The following is a 13,607-nucleotide window of genomic DNA, read 5'->3' as shown; positions in this document are numbered from 1 at the left end:
GCGCCGGCTGACGGTACCGCCCAACAGAAAAAAGACGACAGGTACGCGGAGTCGTATCCTGCTGCGGGCTCCGACCCGCCCGTGCACGAGGCTGAGGCGAGTTGCACAGGAGGTTCCGCGCAGCTGAGCGGTAACGGACTCCATTGTAGTCAATGGGGTCCATTCGCTGACGGTCGGTTCTGTCCTGAGACAATTCGGCCTCAGCTATTCCCCTTCACTGCCCCCCAAACAGAACAGTAAAGCAGAACCCGCAGGGCGCAGATGTGAGACCAACCTGCATGAGTCCAAGGAGAGGAGAGAACTCCAAAGACAGATACAGGGCTGCAAGTCCTTCCACTGTATGAGAACCCTGTTCTAGAACCTTCACTACACGCGCCTTTACCTACAATACAACATTTTGGGCACTCGGTAATTTGATAAAACCACCTTTTTACAACATATACCACAGTGCGGTAATAAGAGCAGACAGGTAACACTCCTCACAGGGCGGGATGGCGGCGGCTCGGGACTGGACTGCAGGCTGAGGGGGCACGACGCTCTTCCCGCCCTTTCTCCTCACGCTCAGCGCTCGCGCTCACTCTACCTCACGCGGCTCCCTGCTGGATGTGACGGGGGAGAGGCGGCGGGCCGGACGTCCACGGGGGAGAAGCGGCGGGCCGGACGTCCACGGGGACTCCGGGTTTTTCTCTCTTCCTCCAGAGGAATGTCGCTGGTCGTGCGGATAGATGTGCTGCAGTCTCTATGGTGTGTATATGAGGCTCCACGACAGACCTCGGGTATATACGGTCCCATCATGGCTACTCAGTATATAATACATCCCATACTAGAAGGAAGTGACCAATGAGCATGCTTGCTATAAGTGGACAGACCACCATTAGGCGTTGTTCACATGAGGCGGGTTTGCCACAGATTTTCCGTTTTGGACCCTATGCACAGTTTTAAGTGGGCCGTCCGCATACACCCCGACCCGCTGCACCTCGATCAATGTTGGGTGCGACGTGTAAAGGGTTCCGCGAGAAAGGGCGCCCCCTCTGGGACGTCATCCGCCCAGCATGATGTAAACGCGGGAGGGCGATGCGTTGCCATGGCAACCAGTGTCCAGGTCTGTCACGACCTATGATTACTGGGATTAGCGATAATACAGAATAGCTGGAATGAATCGCAGGTTGACGTCCCCTACAGAGACCCAAGGAAATATGGTGAAAAACAGAAATTGCACATTTTTCTCTTTTGCAAAATCACGTCTTTGTTCCTGCGTTCTTTTTCTTAGCGTCCGTGATGGTATTTCCTGAGAATCCTCTCTCATCACCGCTGCGATTTTCTCGTGTGAAAGTCATTAGGAGTTTCTAATGTTAAAGATGCATCGAATCGCACGAAAATCATGCGTTGCGATAAAAAGGAGGCTCCGTAGGAAAACATGGAAAGAAAAAAAAATATCGCAAAGCGCCTAAAGATGGTACATGCTGCGATTAAAGAAACTTCACTCTACATCACGAGTGAAAACATCACAAATGAGAATCCAACTGTTGAAAATCATTGTTTTCGTAATATTGCGTTTTCACTCTTGCATCGCGCAAAATTATCACAACTGTGAAGACACCCTAAAAGTGATCAAAAAAGCCATACGTACCAATTAAAGCTCCCGCTCGTCTCCTGACTACGGGTTGTGGTGATTACGTGCCCATAGACAACAATGGCCCTCATGCTCGTAATACGCCACAAAATACAACAGTCTGCATTTTTTTTCCGCTCGCATATTGCGCAATTTCTTCTCGCAACTATGAGCGGAACTGCATATGGCGATGTATTGGTAGCCTGTGTGATATGCGGTAATCATACGCCCATGTGAGCCCGGCATTGTGCGGCATGATTAAGGGCTTATTCACACGTCCGTATAGCCGCCAGGTTTTCACCCCCGGCCGTTATACGGTGTCCCTTTCTGCAGAGGGAGAAGGCGGGCCGGGAGCAGGAACTGAGGTCCCGCCCCCTTGCCACTGTTTGCAATGGGAGGGACGGAGCTAAGTTCTGCCCCTTCCCGCCCTCTCTTATTGCAAATAGCGGAGAGGGGGCGGGAGCTCAGAGCACTGCTTCCGGCCCACCTCCTCCCCTTGCAGAAAGGGACACCGTATATCAGCTGGGCGTGAAAACCTGGCCGCTATACGGACGTGTGAATAAGCCCTTCTGCTGTAAAAAAAAAAAAAGCAAAATTGAGATTTTTTTCTCTCCCTGTCCTCCAAAAAAATGTAATAGAAGTGATGATGATGACAATCCGTTCAGTTGTATCCGACCTTCAATCGCTTTATGGCTCAGTGTTCTCCATGCGTTCCTGTCTCTCACCGCTTCCTTTCCACGACTGACATGTTGGCGGTGGCCTTGACTGTACCTCTTCCCACTGACCTTGCCGAGCATCAGTCCTGTTTCCCGTGAGTTAACGCACATCATGTGGCCAAAACAAGAGAGCCGCTGTTTGATAATTTTGCCCTCTAGTGATATTTTCGGTTTGCCGCGATCTAACACTACCTTGTTCGCTGTCATGGCGGTCCAAGGTATCCGCAGCATTCTCACCCATCCCCATAGTTCAAACGCATCCATTTTTCTGCTGTCCGTTTTTCTGAGCGTCAGACTTTCGCGACCATACGTCGTTATGGGAAAGACGATTGCATTGGCCAGTCTGGTTTTGTTGCAATGCTAGTATCCTTGCTTTTCCAGATCTTTGCTATTCCTTGCATTGCAATCCTACCAAGTGTGACCCGTCTCTTGATCTCAGGCCCGTTGCGATCGATTTTGGATGCAAGGAAGATGGAATCTTGGACCGACTTATATGTACCAATAAAAACTATAGTTCACAACGCAAAAAAACAAGCCCTCATATGGCCATGTTGACAGTAAAAGAAAAAGGTTATGGTTTTTGAGAAGGTTAAACCCCTCCTCACCCCCCCATAGTTGTTGCATCCATAGAGCCAAAATGGGTCATGTCATTAAAGGGTTAAATATTGAAAAATAGAAACAAAAATGGTACCACTATTACTGTAACATCCTCTACTATAAAATATTACATTTATAGCATGTTAAATTCTAGTAAAAAAATGTAAAAAGAAAATTCCAAAATAGCCATTTTTTTGGTCATCTCTGTTCCCTAAGGCCAATCTCACACGAACGGGTTGGCTTCCGCAGCAGAAGACCTGCGTTCCATCGTGGAAAGTAATTGTGAATGGTGCATGTGGCTTTCCGTGTGGATGTACTGGTAAGCACAGTGTATTGTCTGCGCGAAAAAAAATGCAGACAGGGAAACTACGCCAGAGAGAAGTAGTACATCGCTCAGGTGAGTCTCTCAGCATTTTTAACGCACCCCATTAATCTCAATGGCTGATGTTGGGCGTCAAACACGCCCTGTAATGCCGAAAGTAGAGCATTCAGCGTTCATTTTAGTGCGCATTATAAATAGAGATGAGCGAGCGTACTCGGCCACGCCCCTTTTTTGCCCGAGCGCCGCGATTTTCGAGTACTTCCGTACTCGGCGAAAAGATTCGGGGGGCGCCGTGGGTGAGTGGGGGGTTGCAGCAGGGAGTGAGGGGGAGAGAGAGAGAGCTCCCCCCTGTTCGCCGCTGCTACCCCCCGCGCCGCCACGTCCCCCCCTGCCCCCAGGTGCCCCCCGAATCTTTTCATCCGACTACTGAAGTACTCGAAAATCGCGGTGCTCGATCGAGTAATTACTCGAAACGAGTATACTCGCTCATCTCTAATTATAAACGCTGTACTGAAACGCTCGCCTGAGAAGCCGAAATGAATGGAGGGTCAGGACACACTCTGGCCCTTTTTACCGCGGTGTCTCGAATGACACGCTAGTCGCGGTACACCGCTCCTATTGATTTCAATGGCGCCTCGCAGATCTGCGCTGTAACTTTTGGGACACTGTCCGTTTTATTTTTGTGCATTTTCCTGTTTTTTAACACACCATCACAATGATAGGGTGCATTAACAAGTGCTGTCAAACGCAGTAACCTGCGTTATAAAGCGCTGTTTAAAATTGCCACGTTTTACCAGCACTGTGAGAGTTGCCTAAGGCTCAATGTCCACAGGCCGATTAGATCTGCGGAACCCACGCGGCAGATACTCAAATTAGGCCGCCCATTAGTGTTCGCAAAATAATTTAAAGAATGTGAATGTCAACCTTTCCTGACGTGCGGATCAAACGTGCGGCGAAAAAATTGCAGCATGCTCCATTTTTCTGCGGATCCCGCACTTACTGCTTCCATTGAAGTCAATGGAAGCCGTCTGATCTGCGGCACACCTGCAGCTGACACTGTGGATGTGCAGCAGATCCGCAGGAAATCAGGAGTTAAAAAATAAAGTACTGCAGTGCAGAAGAAAGAAGACCCGCACTGGTCCGGACAGGTAAGAAACTTTTTAAGGACTCATGGCTGCGTGAACATGAGGCCTAAGTGCAGTGTTTTTGGCAGGTGTTTAAACCGCTGGCTCAACACTACGAAAATGCCTGTGTGAGAGAGGCCTCAGTCCAGCACATTACATCTTAAGGAGCCCGACCCAAATTACCATGCCAAAGCATTCAGTCAGCCAACCAGCCCACATCTGCACCTGGCAGCTCTTGGGTCAACCCCAGCTGCACAGCGATGTCCTCATCCATGCCATGCTTGGCATGTGCCCACAGGATACCATACCACTGTTGGGGTGGTCACAGTTCCATCTAACAGTACAAATGGTGCAGCAAGTATCCCATACAACGTCCAGATCAGATCAAGGAGTGGGTGGATGAATGGGTAATTCAAAACCCATCCCAGCCCACATCTGGCACATATCACATTGCTATAAAAGAAGAATTTGCTAATCCAGCATCAGCAGTTCCACAATCAGTCTCTGGCTAGTTCACAGCTGCGTATTTTTCACACAACTTTTGGTTGCGTAAAAAAAAGCAGCGCCCTATCTTGGTGCGTATTACGCACCATAATAGCCCATAGAAGTGAATACTGTGTGTAAATATACAGGAAATCTGCGACTTTGCAGCACCACTTGCGAGGATTTGCACTGGCTCAGCCACAGCGCTCATGAGCGAATCACAGCCAGCCCTTCCTGAAGGCGGGGGTTTCAACCTCCAATCCAGGAAGGGCTGGCAGAAGACTGAAGACCGGGGCTGAAGAGAAGACGCGCGCCAGAGAGGGGATGTATTATATTTTTCTTAGTTTTTTTTTTGACGCACATAGAGCTTATTTTCGAGGTAGGGCTCATATTTCAAAGTCGCCCCCTTCTCCTCCTACCCCCCCCCCAAAAATAAAATAAAATCGCTGCACCTGGTGCTACAAAGTCACAGTATTGCCGTGAGAAAACGCAGTGATATTGCTTGGACCACAGATGTGATATCACAGCGATTTTTCTCGCGTTGCTATCGAAACGCCCGTGTGGATGCAGCCCAAAGCTGCTACAAAACCCTAGGGTGCATTACCGCCATAGCCGCTGCTTGGTGGAGTGAACAGGGGACAAATATGACACATTTTAAAACTACGTTTGTACTGTATAGCTATAAGGCTGGGTTCACATGGGATGGAAATCTCACGTAATGACTGCGAGATTTCCTCAGGAGAAATGCAGCTTTAAAACCCCGGCCGTTCGCTGCGGATTTTGAAGCGACCTCACCGCCTGCATTTCACTGCGGCCATCTCTTCCCCATAGAATTCCGCCACGGGAACGGGGAAAGAATTGACATGTCATGGCTTTGAATTCTGCGCGGCTTGTCAATGTCAGCACGGCTTGCCCGCAACGGATCGGCCACAGCGTGTGGATGAGATTTTTGCAAATCTTGTCCACTTTGCTGGCTATTCCCGGATAAAAAGCAGCGGGCGGAATGACCGTATAGAAAGTCTGCACTGACATTCTGCGGCAATTACACCCCATGTGAACCCAGCCTAAGTCAGTATTTGTAAATCTGCACCAATATATTTTTACATTTTGTTATATTTTACTTTTACTAATCTAATAACATTCATAGAACACATAGGGTGTGAGGTTTTGGTGGAGGTCTGCTTTCAGGCAGAAGAGCTATAAAAGCTTTGGCTGCCTCTAAAGGGAACTAATTGGTTCATGTGCATGACATAAATGTTACAGATGAGGGATAAATATGTTCAATGGGTGTATCTCCTCACTAGTCATGGAAGTAATTACTGGGAAGCACTACAGTGTCCAAGGAACATGAATCTCAGAAAGTTTCATATTTGTAGCACTGAATAGAACAAGTAAACTTGTTTAATACGAATATGGGGCCAGGTTCTGTCACTGTATAAGGCTGGATTCACACGAATGTATATCGGCCGCGCTTTCACGCCCGGTCGATATACGCTGCCCCTCTGATGCATTGATTTACAATGCATCAGTTCACATGGGCATATTGTTGTGGCGTAAAAGTTCCCAGCCTGCCAAGATAGCGCATTTCGTCCGGGCTCTTACGCCACCGCCAGCTGCATAGACTCCTATGGGAGCCTATAACAGCTGCTGGAGAGGGAAGGTTGGAGGGAATTTAGCAGCATGACTGCTAAACTCCAACCCCCTTCCCTCCTCCTCTCCGCCCCTTGCTGGCTGCTTGCAATGGGAAGAGGCGGGAGCTAGTTGCTAAATTCCTGCCCCCTCCCATTGCTGCTTAGCACACTAGCTCCCGCCCCCCTTCCCTTGCAGAAAGCCAGCGAGAGGGAGACCGCTTAGCAGAGCTTGGCATATATGAGCCAGGCCCGTGCTATCTGAATGGGCGCACAAACGTTAGATTTGTGTACCTGTTCACGCATTTTTATGTTGCTGGCGGGCGAATGTAAAAACACATACGCCCGTGTGAAGGCAGGCGAAGGCTGGGCGGATTCCACCAGGAATTTGCTGCTTTAAAACCTGCGGCACTCAGCCACGGGTTTTGAAGGGGCCTGGTCACTCGCTTTTCCGTTGCTGCCGGCGCTCCCACAGAGAAGAGCGTGGCCGAAGCGGAAGAAAAAAAAAGTGAACATGCTGCGTCCGGCGAAATCTCCCAATGGCTGGCCCATCCCAGGAATAGCTGCCGCAGGCGGATTCCCGCGGCAAATGCGCCCTGTGTGAACCCAGCTTTAGGGTGGTGGTGCATGAGCATTAGTAGCAGTGGCTAGCACTTGTGATTTAACTTCAATTGCTTGGCAGAATTTGCAGTTCCACCTACAGCCTGGCAATTTACGGTAAATCCGGCGTATTAGCAATCACCACCAATGCTCATGCAATATCAACTTTTAGGGTTCATGCCCATGGCCGTGTCGGACTCCGCCAGCGGACTATCGCAGCAGAGTCCGACACAGCGCCCCACAAAGACCCCATACTCACCTCTCTGGATCCGCTGCGAGAGTGCCGTTCCGCGTGCACGCACAGTACAGCGCATGACGCGGTGGGCGGTGACGCGTAATCACGTAATACTTCCGCTGGGCTCACAGCTGACTTCTGCGGTATAATTCCGCAGCGTGAACATTGCAAGGCAAAAAGCTATTAGGTTCAATAGAAATCCATCCGTGGGCATTAGGACTTAGAGCAGTTATTATTTTACTGAGATCTGCGACATTTTTTGTATTTGCAAGTGCAGCCCAGCAATTATTGGGAAAGGATCTGCTCTATCGGCAGCCGCTAGCACACGTGTAATAGCATGCTTAGGGTTTAGAAGAATCCTCAGAGCACAAATGAAAATATAAATGATTATCTGATGATACTGTTCGGGTTATGATGAAAACCATCTGTGAGATTCTACGTTTTGCTGAGCTTTTCTTGGACATTCATTTTCTACAGGAAGTTATGGCTGCAATGTTTAGCAGCTAAGGAGTCACGGAGTTGGGGGCTCCAGTCACCTCTCTTCTCTCTTAGGCACGTCTAGTGTTACACAACTTTGTGAGGGACACCTGTGAATAAAACATTATAGAAATACCAGTAGATCTAAGGGATTTGGTCATGACAACAGCTCCTGTGCATGGTCACCTACTACTAACAAACCCTTTCAGTCAATCAGAAGTGAAGAAAGAACTTCGTTGTCATTTCCTTAAGGCCGGTTTCACACAGGCGAAAAAATCGCGCAATTTTCTCGCAATGCAACAGTGCTACAAATTGCATGTATGTGAAGCCCATGCTTTCCAATGGGTTCCTTCACATTACCAATGTTTTGTAGGCTGCTACATTGTTTTTTTATTCCACCTAGGGCTTATTTTCAGGGTAGGGCTTATATTTCAAGCCTCCCCAAAACTCCCAGCAGAAGAGTGCTACAAAGTCACGTGACTTTGTAGTGACACACAATCGTAATATTGCTGTGATTTTTCTCTCTGGGATATCGCTGTCACTTGTGTAAAAGAGGCCTAAAAGTAAACTGATTTGCAAGGGAAACTGTTTTTGATTGGCTGAGTGAGTTCAGAGACATTACCATACATTGCTCAGAACATCAGTCAGGTACCGGTGTATCTTGTCTCCACCAGAGGAATGGATGGAGACAAAATATACACTTACAACCAACGCCCACAACTTGATTGGCAGGGCAGGCCACTCCGCCACTCTCCGTTGTCCCCTTCCCAGCTCCTGCGCTGTCAGTCTCTTTGCTGCCGTCACATATTGCAGCCATTATGCGAGGCCGACCGGCGAGGAGACTGACAGCAGCTGACCGACTGCGCCGGGGCAGGGAGGGGAAAAGGCAGGGGGCCAGTGGCCAGTGACAGGTGAGGGAATGGAAGTCTGTAAGCGGTGGACACATTACAGCGCCGATGGGAGGCTGGCGGGTAGAGTCTCAAAGGGGGATGCACTGCGCCAGAGCCTGTAGGAGACAACTTTCAGGAGAGGAGATGATGTTACAGCGTCGGAGATGGAATGGCAGGGAGAGAATGACAGCGCCGAAGGTGGGATGGGAGATGGCAGAGCGCACGGGAGAGCTGAAGCCGACAAGGGAATAATGGGAGAGCAGCAAGAAAAATCACTTACAGGGTCGGCAGCAGCGGAGATGATGGGCATCCATTCTCCTGCCTAGCCAATCAAATTGTGGGAGTGCATTTTGTCTCCACCCATTCTTCTGGTGGAGACAAGATACACCAGTACCCATCAGTGTTCCCCTTGCTGCAAATATTAATATTTGCACATATACTCACTAGTAAATAAGATATAGATGCCCTAAACAAAATGTTAGGGGATGAAATTTGTTTTACTTTTTAAACAATATTCATTCTTTTTTATATATTTTTACCCCCCTATATAGATAAGAACGCTAGGAATTGACAATAAAATAAATGACTGTCCATCTGACTGCTGGTGGGGTGAATTCTGACCCCAGTACTTTGGACACCATGAGAACTTGTCCTGTCTTTGGTTAATAGCCTACAGTTACACATTATATGCAGAATTGTTCAAATCTTGACTGATGCTGAACTTGCTTTTGTGCATTAGTGTCTTGTAGTTTTGGCAATGGCTATTCATGGAGTAGTGTCCCTAATATATTCACATAGGACAGAACAGAACATTCACTTTCATCTGCAGCTCTGTTTTCTGCGTCTAATTGTTAACCACATCTGCTAACCACATGTGGCTTCTCTTGAGCTCGTCCACAGGTGTGTCAGAAGCAGAGGATTTTGGGTATTGGCGTGCAAATGAGAACATTTTGTGCCGTGCAGCTTCCAGACATTATGCCAAGGACTATTAATTAAAATTAAGAACAAGGCTGTAATTTTTATTGATGTTGTCACATGGAAGACATTGCACATTTTTTGCAGGTAGCAAAGTGACACTGAATCATTAGAAGCAATATTATGGAACTGGGGTTGTGGGCTGTTCTTCATTATGATATATAGAGTGTTACTATATATCAGTGCTGGAGAAAGACCAAGCGGTGACTCTTTCCATCTCCTTTTATGTGGTAAAAGAACAGACTTAAAGCGTAACTGCACTTTTTAATTTTATTCTTTAATTGTACAGAACAGGCGATCCTAAGCATTTTTGCAATACTATTTTATTTGCCTTTTCTGTACTTGTTTTGTACAAAACTCCTCTTCATCAATGCAGCTAAGTGAAGACGGTGCTGAGAAATCCATATTCAACTGCATAGCTGAAGAGGGCGCTGCAGCTGTGCCTCTACTGTACTTTCTAGTGCAGGCACAACTAAGGTTGGGACATCGAAAACCGATATATCGAAATATCGCTAATGCTTTGGCGATACTTTTCATCGATATTGTTATGTCCGATATATCAGTAACATTGATAGTCTAAGGCGATATAATATCGATTTTTGTAAAGAAGAAACGTGTCTTGTGGTCTAGTGATGTAGTTTTGCTCGCGGCACTAATGAACTTATAAACAAGTTCTAGAAACTTTTGTAAAGTGTGAGGTGACTCTTTGTCACCAATAAGGTTTGCTCCAGGAAAAACGACTCTCAGAAACAGTGGGGTCTTCGGCCCCTCCTCCACGTGCGTTTGTTCATCGCGTTAGACGCAGGCTCTGAACGCTGGCATCTAACGCGATGGCCGTGGGCAATGCTTTCTAAATGAAAGCATTTCCACATGCAGATGGAGGGCTGCGCTGAACGCACGAAGGTCGCGTCCAGAAAAGGAGACGCAATATGTCGTGCGTTTAGCGTCGAACGCGAGCGCAGTGCCCATAGAAAAGATAGGAGACCCATCTAACGCAATTACAATTGCGTTCGGGGCACTGCGTTCGGGTTACCAGGCCCTGCATTGTTTACAAGTTGCTATGGAGACCGTGCAAACACACACACACAGATTATGCTCACATCCTTTCAGGTCCAGCGTCAATCTTCTGGTTTCCTTGTAGCTGGCAGGACTGTGTTTCATTGTGTTAACCTCACATCATCTTTCTGCACTCCCGGTCTTTAATATACTTTCATGATGTTATTAATAGTTATAAGTTAATAATAAGTTCAACAGTTTAAGGCCTAATTCCCACGGGCGGATTTCCGCCGCATGCTACACGGCAGAAATCCGCGGCGTCGGCCCACAACTATTAGGTTCTATTGAACCTAATAGCGTAATGCTCACGGTGCGGAATTCCACCGTGGAATTTCGCCCCGTGAAATCACCCTTAATCACCTGCAGCATGTTCTATTTGCCGCGGGCGTACGCGCAGATTTCCGCAGCGGGAAATAAATTGCAGCATGTTCTATTTGCTGTGGAATTACGCCGCGGGAGGTCTCTATTAATATAGCATTAAAGGAGATTGTGGAAATCCATGCAGAATTCCGTGATCACTCGCAGTCACTTCTTTGTTTAATATTGCGGTACTCCCGCGGCGTAAGTATGCAGGCGTATCCCACAATGCTCGTGGACATGAGCCCTCAATCTTCACTGATTACAACAATGTTTTTTTTCTCCCTCTAGAAGGTTCGCCTGCAGTCGTTAGTTTCAGCTAGGGATACAAGTCAATTGTCATGTGGGTAGTCACCACTGCCTCGTGTCAAAGGAATATTGCCTAAGCTCCAGACACTGGGTGGTGGGGACCACTCACATGACACGTTATTTAGTTTTCTCTTTTTACTGGCCTTCTTGGAAAATGTCTGAATCCCGGATAAACTTTGTACACTTATGCCACTTTACACCATTTAAAAGGGGGTTTCCCAGGGGCGTACCTAAGGGCTATGGGGCCCGGGTGCAAAAGTTCAGCTTGGGGCCCCCCCCCCCCCTGGGCCTCCACCCCACACTCCCCCGCACCAATACCTAGATCGTGCTGCGTACACGATCTCCCCCTTGGCGTAATCTTTCCAAACATGATGCATTTCCTGCACATGAACATTTGTTTGTAGCCCCGCAGGCCACTCACACACACCGCTTTTTACCGCTATTAGCGCGGTGTCCCGAGCGCCGTACTAACCGCAGTACAACACTCCCAGATATTTTAATGAGCTTACTTAAACCTGCGCTCGAACACAGTGTTTCTAACGCTGTGATTTTCAAGAGCTGTCTGTTCTATTTTTGCATTGTCTTGGTTTTTAACACACCTCCTCACAAGGATGGGGTGCATTAAAAAGCGCAGTCAGACGCTGTAACCAGTGTTTGAAAACGCTGCTCAAAATCCTGGTAAAAATGCCACGATTTCAAGCTGCGTTTTCTGAACACGTGTCTATCTATCTATATACTATCTATCCCATATCTATCTATATACTATCTATCCCATATCTATCTACCGTATATACCGGCGTATAAGGCGACGGGGCGTATAAGACGACCCCCCAACTGTCACCTTATACGCCGGTATTCAGTGGAGAAAAAAAAAAAAATTTTATTACTCACCTCCCACGGCGTTCTGTCGCGCTCCGGCAGGATGTCGCTCGCTCCGTCAGGCTGTCGCTCGCTCCTCGTCCCCGGCGCAGCATAGCTTTCTGAATGTGGGGCTTGAAATCCCCGCTTCCAGAAAGCTAATACACACGCCGGCAGCCATGACATCATTGAATGGCTGTGATTGGCTAAAGCACACGTGGCTTCAGCCAATCACACTATTCAATGACATCATTGAATGGGTGTGATTGCTAACACGTGCGCCTTCAGCCAATCACAGCCATTCAATGATGTCATTGAATAGTGTGATTGGCTGAAGCCACGTGTGCTTTAGCCAATCACAGCCATTCAATGCTGTCATGGCTGCCGGCGTGTGTATTAGCTTTCTGGAAGCGGGGATTTCAAGCCCCGCATTCAGAAAGCTATGCTGCGGCGGGGACGAGGAGCGAGCGACAGCCTGCCGGAGCGAGCGACATCCTGCCGGAGCGCGACAGAACGCCGTGGGAGGTGAGTAATAAAATTTTTTTTTTTTACACTTTTTTTTTTTTTGTTTTACCGGCGCATAAGACGACCCCCGACTGCAGAGCAGATTTTTCGGGGTTCAAAAGTCGTCTTATACGCCGGTATATACGGTATCTATATACTATCTATCCCATATCTATCTATATACTATCTATCCCATATCTATCTATATACTATCTATCCCATATCTATCTATATACTATCTATCTCATATCTATCTATATACTATCTATCCCATATCTATCTATCTATTATCTATCTATCCCATATCTATCTACTATCTATTTATCTATCTATCCCATATCTATGTATATACTATCTATCTATCCCATATCTATCTATATACTATCTATCTATCTATACACTATCTATCTATACACTATCTATACACTATCTATCTATACACTGTCTATCTATCTATCTATCTATCTATCTATCTACTATCTATCTATCTATCCCATATCTATCTATATATTATCTATCTATCCCATATCTATTTATATACTATCTATACCATATCTATTTATATACTATCTATCTATCCCATATCTATCTATATACTATCTATCTATCTATCCCATATCTGTCTATATACTATCTATCTATCTATACACTATCTATCTCATATCTATCTATACACTATCTATCTCATATCTATCTATACACTATCTATCCCATATCTATCTATATACTATCTATCTCATATCTATCTATATACTATCTATCCCATATCTATCTATCTATTATCTATCTATCCCATATCTATCTACTATCTATTTATCTATCTATCCCATATCTATGTATATACTATCTATCTATCCCATATCT

The 13,607-nt window shown here is 46.9% G+C and overlaps 1 long non-coding RNA gene across 2 annotated transcripts in view; it reads left to right on the top strand.

Annotated features, from left to right (window-relative positions):
- Positions 1-628: 628 nt before the first annotated feature.
- LOC136588785 (uncharacterized) overlaps positions 629-13,607 on the top strand; it is a 134,936-nt gene continuing 121,957 nt past the window's right edge. Inside the window, exon 1 of one of the 2 annotated variants that reach the window (XR_010787604.1) lies at positions 629-744. This is a non-coding gene — a long non-coding RNA (uncharacterized lncRNA). Of the gene's footprint in view, positions 745-3,279; positions 3,323-13,607 lie in introns of those variants that run through there. The other variant, XR_010787605.1, reaches the window with a different exon arrangement.

The sequence above is a fragment of the Eleutherodactylus coqui genome, chromosome 13 (genome assembly GCF_035609145.1).
Source record: "Eleutherodactylus coqui strain aEleCoq1 chromosome 13, aEleCoq1.hap1, whole genome shotgun sequence".
NCBI lineage: Eukaryota > Metazoa > Chordata > Amphibia > Anura > Eleutherodactylidae > Eleutherodactylus > Eleutherodactylus coqui.
Note: the sequence above shows the minus strand (reverse complement) of the source record. Positions and strands in the feature narration are given on the sequence as shown.